Source organism: Phalaenopsis equestris, unplaced genomic scaffold (genome assembly GCF_001263595.1).
Source record: "Phalaenopsis equestris unplaced genomic scaffold, ASM126359v1 Scaffold000297, whole genome shotgun sequence".
NCBI classification, from domain to species: Eukaryota; Viridiplantae; Streptophyta; class Magnoliopsida; order Asparagales; family Orchidaceae; genus Phalaenopsis; species Phalaenopsis equestris.
Genome location: NW_018164739.1, coordinates 1,162,387 through 1,172,969, shown reverse-complemented (window position 1 = coordinate 1,172,969; position 10,583 = coordinate 1,162,387). Strand labels below are relative to the sequence as shown.

General features: G+C 33.5%; 1 pseudogene; it reads right to left on the bottom strand.

Moving 5' to 3' along the window:
- Positions 1–3,076: 3,076 nt before the first annotated feature.
- LOC110025335 lies at positions 3,077–10,094 on the bottom strand (annotated as a pseudogene).
- Between the last annotated feature and the right edge of the window lie 489 nt (positions 10,095–10,583).

The window sequence follows — 10,583 nt, the reverse complement described above, 5'->3', positions numbered from 1 at the left end:
GGATAGTTTAAATACTTAGGTTTTATATGGGTTGTTAAGCTTGTTTTACTAGTGCCTAACAGATGCCTAGGCTAGGTCAAATCATGGCTATACACCACTATTATTTAATTAAAACTTTAGGAACCTATTCCTAGGGTTAGATTATGTCCAACGCAACTTTTATCATCACAAAAGGATATTGAGTCTAATAGGTTTCTAGTATAAGGTTGATCAAGATAAAACATAATTACATTATGTGGTTCATATTTGATCAACTAAGGGCCTGTTTAGGGCAGTTGCAGTTTATTAAAAAGCTGTTAAGTAGCAGCTGCGGCGGGAAGCTGTTGTACAGAAGCTGACTGTTTGTTTGTTTTTTGTAGTTTTAAAATAGTATGTTGTTTCTGAGCAAATGACATTTCTACCCTTATATTTTAGTGTTGTTTATAACATAATTATTCACAATAGCACATCTCATACTTAAAAGCAAATATTTAGTTTGAATGTTACAAAAAAAAAAAAAAAAAAACACTACAACAATGCTGCACGGGGCAAGAAGAACATAAAAACCAGAGACCGCGGAACAGTCACAAGGAGCAGGAAGGACAAAAAAATGAGAGACCTCAAGAATGTCGCACGGGGCAAGCAAGAAGCCACAAATGCCGAAAAAATTATCCCACTTGTCACCGGGCATACGAAAGAAAAAACGAAAAACTATAAAAAACCACACCATGTATCGTAAGGAGCAAGCCACAAATGTCAAATCTCCAAACACAAGTTCATTCTAACGCCAATGGTGTAGTGTGTGTTAGAGATTATAAATGGGAGAATGCCACCAGAATAGGGAAGGTAAGAAGATAGGAAAAGCAAAATGCCACTGGAACCCACCGAAAATCGCGATCGGGAGAAGAGAAGAGCTAGGACAGAACTGAGAACACAAAAGCTTAAAGCAAATCACATGGGGTCAAGAAGGGCACGAGGGGATTATACACGAATGAAACGCAGGCTGCAAGGTCCAACCCGCAACCCACATTTCACTCAAATAATCTATAAAGCCACCGCGAAGCGGTTTCCAAAAGCAACAAACCAACGGTTTCCCTGCGAAGCCGGTAAAAAGCTGCCCCAAATGGGGCCTGTCCACCAAAGGATTGCATAAAACTTTTAAGCATATATCAAACATAAGGCAGAAATTAAGAAGCAAGCAAAAATTAGTACGGAAGAGGTAGATCAAATCCAATGCACGTGACAGGTGGGGTGGGTCCCATGCGGGGCCCGCAAAAATACAAAAAAAATTGATAGGCATTATTCCAAACGGCTAACAAGCCAATAATTGGGTTAACATTTTGAATGATTGGCCCCGCCACCTTTTAAAAGTGGCCTCGCCAAGCAGCTGTGGAATTTATGTAGTTGATTAATGCGTGTCGGGTCCTTAAATCATAAATAGGGGCAAATTGTCACGGATAAATAGTCTCACATCAGTTAGTTGTAGGGCCGAAAAACAGATTGTAGGACCGAAAAATAGTATTTAAGTCCTGAGCTGCCCACCTGCGCGTCGGGTCCCTAAATCAAAAAGGTGACAAAATGCTCGCTTTATTTATCATATAATTACATATTTGAAAGGTAACAAAATGCTCGCTTTATTTATCATATAATTTTGTTAGTTTGAATATTTACCATGAATTTATGAATTTAAAGGGCATTTACATACCTACACACTTACCATGGATTTATGAATTTAAAGGGCATTTACATACCTACACACACTTTTCCATGCATAGATTAAGTGGCATATATGTAAATTTTTGAAGTTTACGTCTTAAATATGTAAATATATAGAAATTGAGTGGTATAAATTTTAGTCTATATCTATACTATGAGTTGATATTTCATATTTAATGTATTTCAAAAAGTAGGATCTATTTAGATGATTTCCCCATAGTATATTTGGAGACCTTCTACATGTGATTTTTTTTATATAGGATGCATAAATAATTAATACATGATAATAATTATTTAATTTATTTATGTATTGTTGTGCATGAGTCATTAATAATAAATTAAAAATATGATATAGTGATTGCATATTAATTAACATGAAATATATGCAAACCAACTCATATAACAATACATAAATTCTTCTTAAAAAAAACATAATTAAAGGACAATATAAAAAGATTAATTGTGAAAAGAATTTATCGATTGCATATTCTAAAATTAAAAAAAAAATCACTTATTAACACAATATATATCCTTTGATATTATAAATTTTAGATGAATCACAATCAACCAACAACCAAATGAAAACAGACTCGCATAAGAAATTTAGGGCCCGTTTGGGGCAGCCTATAAGTGCGGCGGTGTTTTTAAAATATCACCTCACCGTTTAGTTTGCGCGTTTTTGAAAACGTTGTCTGCCGTGTTTGAGTTTTTTACATTAAACGCAGGCCGCAGGTCGACCACTGCGGTCGACCCGCAAGCCGCATTTCAAGATAAGCTGCTTATCCTGAAACGCACAAGCTGCCCCAAACAGACCCTTAAGATCATCATTTGAGAGGGTCACCCCGCAATAGATCCAAAGAGACATTTACACATACCACCTGATTCTTAAGTATTTACTTATGTGACACTTAAAACTTTGGTTTTTACATTTATACAACCCAAATCATTCGTATCACATAAGAAAATATCACTATTTTGACTTTTTAAAACTTAAAATACATATTTTATGCTTAAGTAAGGTGGCATGAATGTAAAACATTTGAAGTTTAGGTGTTAGATATGTAAATACATAGGAATGGAGGGGTATGTCTGTAAATGTTCCATTTAAAAAAACTAAGCATCAACATATATACTTCCTGTCATAATGAATACAACGTCAGCCATCAATAAAACTAAATCAAAGAAGAACTCCATGAACAACAAGAACCCATCCAACAGTCTTCCTGCCATGGGACAAGAACACATGACTGAAAATGATATAAATAAATCTTATTATTTACATTTCAGTCCTATTTATTCATTTTTATTTTGAGTGAATTTAATTGCAAAATCACATTCATCAATCTCCCAGTCTTCATCTTCAATTACTACAAATGCACAAACGGAATAACCAAGGAAAACTTCATCAAACAAACAAAGGATTACAATGCAATGAACAAAAACTTATTTTTTTACATGTAGAAAAAAGGAATCACCTACAAGATATAAAAGCACTTCAATCTAACTAATAAGGACAGCAGCCAAATCTCTTCACTGCAGAAGAGTCATCACTAATATCCATTCCTGCAAGATTTTCAACAGATACTGCATCATCTCCAGTCTCAACCGCCTTTCTGCTAACAATTCGGTATATTTGAGTCAATGCCTCAGAAAAGGCATTTTCGACATTAGTCAATTCGAGAGCAGATGTCTCCATGAAGAAGAGTGACTCCCTCTCCACCAATTTTTTACCATCTTCAGTTGGGACGGCTATAAGATGGCGAAGGTCCGACTTGTAACCGATGAGCATAACGACAATGTTAGGATCTGTGTGCTCTTTGAGCTCCTTCAGCCAACGTTCGATGTTCTCGAATATGATGCGACGGGTGACGTCGTAAACTAGGAACACAACCAAAGCTCCACAATAATAAGCACTTGTGATGGCTCGATACCTGCACAGTTTATTCATTATCAGAGTTTGACCAAACTTTGGTTAAATCAAACTATATTATGGTTCAGTTCTACTTACGATTTGATTGGTACAGTTTTACATAGAACTTTATTTGATTCAATTGGTTTAATAAATTTGATAACTAATCTAATTTGAATCTACCGACTGCACACCCCTGTAGGGGGTCATCTACTGATCTTTTATGGGTATGTGATCTAATTCATTCTTCAGCTATAAAACATAGGATAGATTGATGGATTACTGGATTACAATCATAGATCAATAGTGCTCCAAATTTCAGCACATGACTCAAGATTAGGAACATAATATAATAGAAGTGCGGAAATGCTAGAAAACAAAGCAGAAGCTAAATTTTTAACAATTAACATCCAAGTAGAGAACAGAGGATTTGGGATTATATTGCTACTACAATCAGTTAACTTGGCAAGCTGGATATGGCACAGATCCATCCAAGTACCCTTCAATACTGTTGGCACAAAGTATCTCGAGTACTAGCAATCTCCAGAGGAGATGATTTTCAGTGATTAATAGAATATTAGTAACATTTTTTATGGTTGCCGTAAAAAAATTTTAGCTGAGGAATGACAGTGTTACCCGTTAGTAGAGTAGTGTGTATCTAGTAGACAAGGAACTAATTGAATCGTTCATGAAGCAAGCACAAAGAACCGGAACTTAAAGAAGGGAAGTAGTGAGAAGCAACAGCAGGTTAGTGAAAAATAAAATAGTAGAGTTGAGCGACAAAGAGATTCTGATACCATGTTACATTAAATAAGAGATACTACAGGACAGTAAATATAAGATAGCAAGGGATAGTAATCTCGTATCTTTCCTTTCTCAGTACAGTAGTGAAGATCTCTTAGTTCTAATTTACTTTTAATGGCTTCATTATATGATTACAACATTAGCAAGCAACATCATCTACTATTCTAATCGGCTTTGTCTTGGTAAGAAGTAATCATCTTATATGTGAGATTTTTTGGGTTTTGTTTTTGTTTTTGTATGGGTCTACTTGATTTTCAAAGCACTAAGCTAAGTACAATGCGCAAGAGTTTCTTCTACAATGTGAAAACTTTTATGTATAAGATGTTCATGACTGATATATAATTTATATACATAAGCTGTTCATGCCTGATATATAATTTATGTACATAAGCTATGTAGTTATTTAATTAGTCAAGCTGAAAACACATCATGATACAATCCTCAACAAATATGTTAAATAGCATTTTAAAAGTGAAAAAAAAAATATTGGTAACATAAATAATGGCGTGATGAAAGAATACTTAAAAATAAAAAGTGATTGTAAAATTAAACAATCAGCTAGAAATCAAGTGGAGGAGGTATGAAGCGAGAAAGAATGTATGAATATGAATATAGATACATTCTTGAGAAACTTAAGGGCGAGAAGTTGCTAGAATCAATAACGAAAATTAACAAAACGCATAAACTAGTGAGCAAGCAACAATGACAAGAATCACCGATAGAGACTACTTTCAGCAGGTAACAATGAAGAATTAATGAACAACAGCTAAATTACTAGAAGAAATAGTGAGAGGCAACCAATCTAGTTATTGTGATATATGCTAAGCCAAACTATGAAACTTGAACCAAATTTTTATTATCGCTACAATGTGACACAGCAAAGCATCATGACACAATTTGCTGGTGAGCAATGTGTCGGGCCAATGTATCGCTTTGTTTTGTGACTAAAGTATGCTTTAATTACACTGGTTTCAAGAAATAAAAGTATCTTTATTTTGAACACCATATTTGTAGCTTTTATGTGTTTCTATAGATTAGAACCTCTCCTCTTCCATAAACTGAAGCTAGGTAGAAGTTGAACCATATAAATTTTTAAGAATTATGTGTGGTTGTTTTTACTCTGGCATTCATGATTCGTTATGGTACACTGATGCAGTGCAACGTAGGCATGTTACTAGGTCGATGGCAAAAAAATAAAATGAGATTAATGGTCTCGTTATTTCTATGTTAAATGTCGTATTGTTGTATGTGCAGTTTATGCAAACAATTTACAATATATTTATTAGTAACATCAAGGTGTTTTAATATTCTAATATGTAGTCACGTAAGAGAACAAATCAAATAGATCCTTTAAAAAGCATGGAATTGACTATCATAATGAGGAAGGGACCTTGATCAAGCAGCGATCAAGGTAGTGGTCGGCCAAGGAAATTTTCTTGTAATTTAATGAAGAAATATACCACCAATGGCTCATTCCCTTCATTACATATGGCAAGGGATGTTGGTGGGTTGTTGCTCAACATCCTCCTTCTAAGGAGCCAAATCAATAAACTATCCATAAAACAAGGGCCCACACACCTATGACTCAATACTACTCCAACCATCACCTGTTTTGGTGGAACCAACCCACACTCCACTCCAAGAATTTCAAATTTTTAATGCTACAACCAGTAAGAAAGAGATATATTATTTATTTTGAAATGAAATGAAGAATTATTGGTGATTTGGAACAAAAATTTGAAGGTTATTTAATCCTCTTCCCTTCTTTGGCTTGGTGGCCAAGAAACTTGGTGTGGCTGATTTTAATTTACTTCTTCTATGCTTTATACTCACTACATAATCACCTCCTACATCTCCCTCACTTTTTCTTCATCATCCAAACACACACACGAGCCCCCTCATCCATCATATAAACGATAATTCAAAAATGCTAAACTCTTCCCACAAACCCAACATCACTCTATTAACTTCACTAAACTCACATTCTTGGAGTTTATAGGATTTATGAACCCATGCACCAAACCAATTACATTGGCTTAAAACCTAACCTTGGACCATCACCACTCCACACACTCTTTATTTAATTCACAAAACAAAATCCTAGCACCCTTGGCCAACTGTCATAGCCCGCTATCATTATTAATATCATAACACTCTAAGAGAGAGAGAGAGAGGATACAATTAGTAAGAAGGCAAGCTTGCAAAAGGAAATTACTTCACTTGCAACGTCATTCACTATATTATTTCCTTGTTATGACGTATGTGTTCATATTAAGATGGTAAGTTTGCAAACGTCTTTTGTCAATTCTATGAAAATAATATGATAAACCAAATAATTGGCAAGCCTTGTTGATTACCCTTTGATCTATGTTTACCCATGTTACTTGATTGATCTATATTTATGTGAGTTAGTGAATTTGTTAAATTATTTTAATTACTTTAATTGTGAATTTCATGATCAACTAGCAAAATCCATATAGTTTACTTGTAATCAAGCGTACTTGTATTAAATTGGCCAAACTTGCAGAGGAGTTATTGTTAAATCAAATGAACAAAAAAAGGTTATAGCAAGCACATAAATTCTACAGATAAAAAATAAAATGCAAATATTAAAAATTTTGATGACTCAATTCAAAATATAAGGTCATAAAATCAACCTTAAGGACCTACTCAACCATCCCTCGTAAAAACATTTCATTAGGTGAAAATCATCCTCCAAGTGCACCCCAAGGTATTAGGAATGAATTAGGGGTGAAAACCGATAACGAAATGGGGATGAGTTAAATAAACTCACTAAAAAATATTAAGGTAGTGTGCCCAATCTTTGATGGGATTCATGATCCCAAGTAATTTTTAAATTGGCTTAGCAAAATGGATGAATTTTTTTAGTATATGATGGATGATTATTGGATTGTCATTTTGCCAAAAAAAATATTTATCTAATAATTTGGCAAAGAAAGAGAAATAAGAGAGAAAAAACTATCTATAGTAGTGACGAAGGAAATGTTAAAATCTAAGCGATGTTCTAAGCAATATGATAAAAAATTTCATGGACAACAAATAACTTCTAGAAAATAAAGTATGCTTATCATGGATTAACTAAATATTTTTGAGGAATGAGCACAATAATTTTATGATAATCAATAGCTTACCAATATCCTTTATTGGTCCAAGAATGAAATTATAAAGAAAGTATAATTCATGATCCTAAAACCCTTAAGGACGCATCTCACTATGCTTTGCTCATTGAGCAAAAAATGTTCACATCTATCACTACAACTAGAACTCAATCTATTACATGTACTACTTATGGGTATACTATTAGATCTAATCATCAATCCATAAGTGCTCAAAGCACTAAAACCCCTATGAGTCCACCTCTACAAATAATATGGAGATCACATTCTATAGATGCAATATGAAAGGGCATATGCAACATCAATACAAATGCTAAAACTTAATTTTAGAGGTGATAGGTGATCACAATAAAGAAAATTTAGAGAAGATTATAAATGATACCTCTCTTTATAATAATGATCTAAGAGGCGTTGATGAGCCTCAAGTTGGTGTTATGAAATGTCTAGTTGTTAAAGAAAATGAAACAAAATATTTGAGTAAGAAAATATATTTAGCATGTATGCTACAAACAACGATAGGAAATCATGCTAATCATAAATGGGAGAAATGGCATGAATATGATATCCAGTCATACACGTATGCTAAAAAATTAAAATATAAATCTTACCTCGAGTGCCTTAAAATTAATTTTGTGAATCACACATCTCTTCTAGTCACTAGTACATATCTAGAAATGGAGAGTTGTGAGGATCATGTGTGATATGATAAATTCTTTATGGATATAGCCAACAACTATTAGGCAATCCTAAGTTCTTTAATATAAATGTAATGATAAAGAGAACACTAGTGTATTCATGTATAATGCAAAACTATCAAACTTTATCTAGTAGACCATTCAAATAAGGTCAACTCCTCCACCTCCACACAAACCCATCTCAGACATTAAGCTAAAACATCCACAACAATAATGTGTTAGATTCCACTAGTTGGGATTGGACCATCTACTGCTAAAAATTCCTCACATTAATGAGGCCATAGTGCCAATATGTCCACTTTAGAGTGAGATATCAACTTTGAGAGTGTTGGATTTAAGAGTTTTTTGTAAAGATTTTCATAGTATATATTTCCTTCACCATGTTCATGTAAAGAAGGTTGCATTTAATTCTAGAGACCCGCATACCTATTGTGGTTTTCAGACTTAATATGCATACAAAAGTCTGCCTTAAGAATGCACCAAATTAGCTTCCTCCTCTGAAAAACCTACGATATGTCATAATTTTAGTTCAAGTTTATAGTTGTTAAATCTCCCACATTAAATTATGAGCTCATTTGAGCATACTAACTTGAAGAAGCAAGTTGTTGAGCTTTTAAGAAAGGCTATCTCCAAAGATACATTAGTTTATGAGTTATCCCTACTTCATTGACACCAAATAAGGATATATCATAGATGTAGACTAATAGGAAAGCTATCAACACAATCAATATTAAGTATAGATTTCCTATCCTAAAACTTGATAACATACTAGACTAGAATTCTAGCACCACATATTTACTAGGATAGCATTTAAAAGTGATTTCCATATATCAAAATTAGGTTGGGAGATAAGATAAAGAGAACCTTTAAAACCCAAAAAATTATCTAAGTGGATTTGATACAATTTGACATATCCAATAACCATACACATTCATGTAAGTTATGAACACAATATTAAAATAATTTTTATCATATTCTCAATGGTTTCTTTTGATGATATCATCATATTCAGTCTAAATAAAAACTAACACCTCCTTCATTTTAGGTTAGTTTACTTGAATCTGAATAAGTGTTTATTCAAAAGTCAAGAGGTCATATTCTTAAGATTTATAATTACCACTTCTGAACTCAATCTTAATCATAATAAAGTTAAAGTTATCACTAAATGGCTAACTCCAAAATATTTCACCAAAATTTATAGTTTCATGAATTTTTTTATAAATGATTTGTCACACTTTAGCAGTATAACTCCAACTATCACAAATAATTCTAAAGAAATGCACTTTTATGGACTACTAGTGCTCGGGGAGCATTTGAAAGAAAAAAACTCCCTCCCTATGACCTCTTATCCAATCTTGAGATTATCATGGAATTACATCGAGTTGACAAAATTTTCCGATCAATAAGATGCAGCCCTTCCCACGGATCACCAAAAACAAATTAAATCTAAAGAAAACACATCTACGAACAGAAATTATCGCGCAAATAATGCCAATTCGCATCCCGATTAAAATAAATAAATCCATTAAAATAAGGAAATTTCAAACAGTCATCGACAGAGATAAGTAGAGAAGAAGCTAACCTTTTCTGGCCAGCTGTATCCAATATTTGAGCCTTGATGATCTTACCCTAAACATTCAAACTCATGGTAGCGAACTCTACCCCGATGGTGGACTTGGATTCAAGTTTGAACTCGTTCTTGTGAACCTCGAGTGGAGATTCGACTTGCCCAGCCCCGAATCCAGATCAGCGCCACTTTGAAGAGGTAGTCGTAATCGCTTTCCGCCCAATAATCTGCCATCTTATCTCCCCTTTCCTCCTCTGCGAGGAGCGCAACAGAACCAGAAATCAAAACCCCGCACGACGGAGCAAGAAGTGCTCGCGCTAATTGGAACTATTTATAAAATATTATATAATAAACCGGATAAAAAATGTTTTTTGCTCCGCGTTTTTTTTAAATTTTTCTCTTTATGTATAACTCATGATACAATTAATATATATTAGCATCATTCTTTTTCATTAAATACTTAATAGCATAATGATCTGTATGCACTATACAATGAGTTCCAATTAAATATGTTCTAAATTTATCAAAAGAATATACTATTGCTAATAACTCTTTTTCAATTGTTGTATAATTAATTTGAGTTTCATTGAGAGTTTTACTAGCATAGTAAATAAATTTAAAAATTTTATCATATCTTTGTCCTAAATCAGCTCCAATAGCATAATCACTAGCATCACACATTAATTCAAAAAGTTTTTCCCAGTTTGGTGAAACTATAATTGGTGCAGTGATTAGTTTCTATTTTAATAACTTAAAAGCTTTTAGGCATTCTTCAT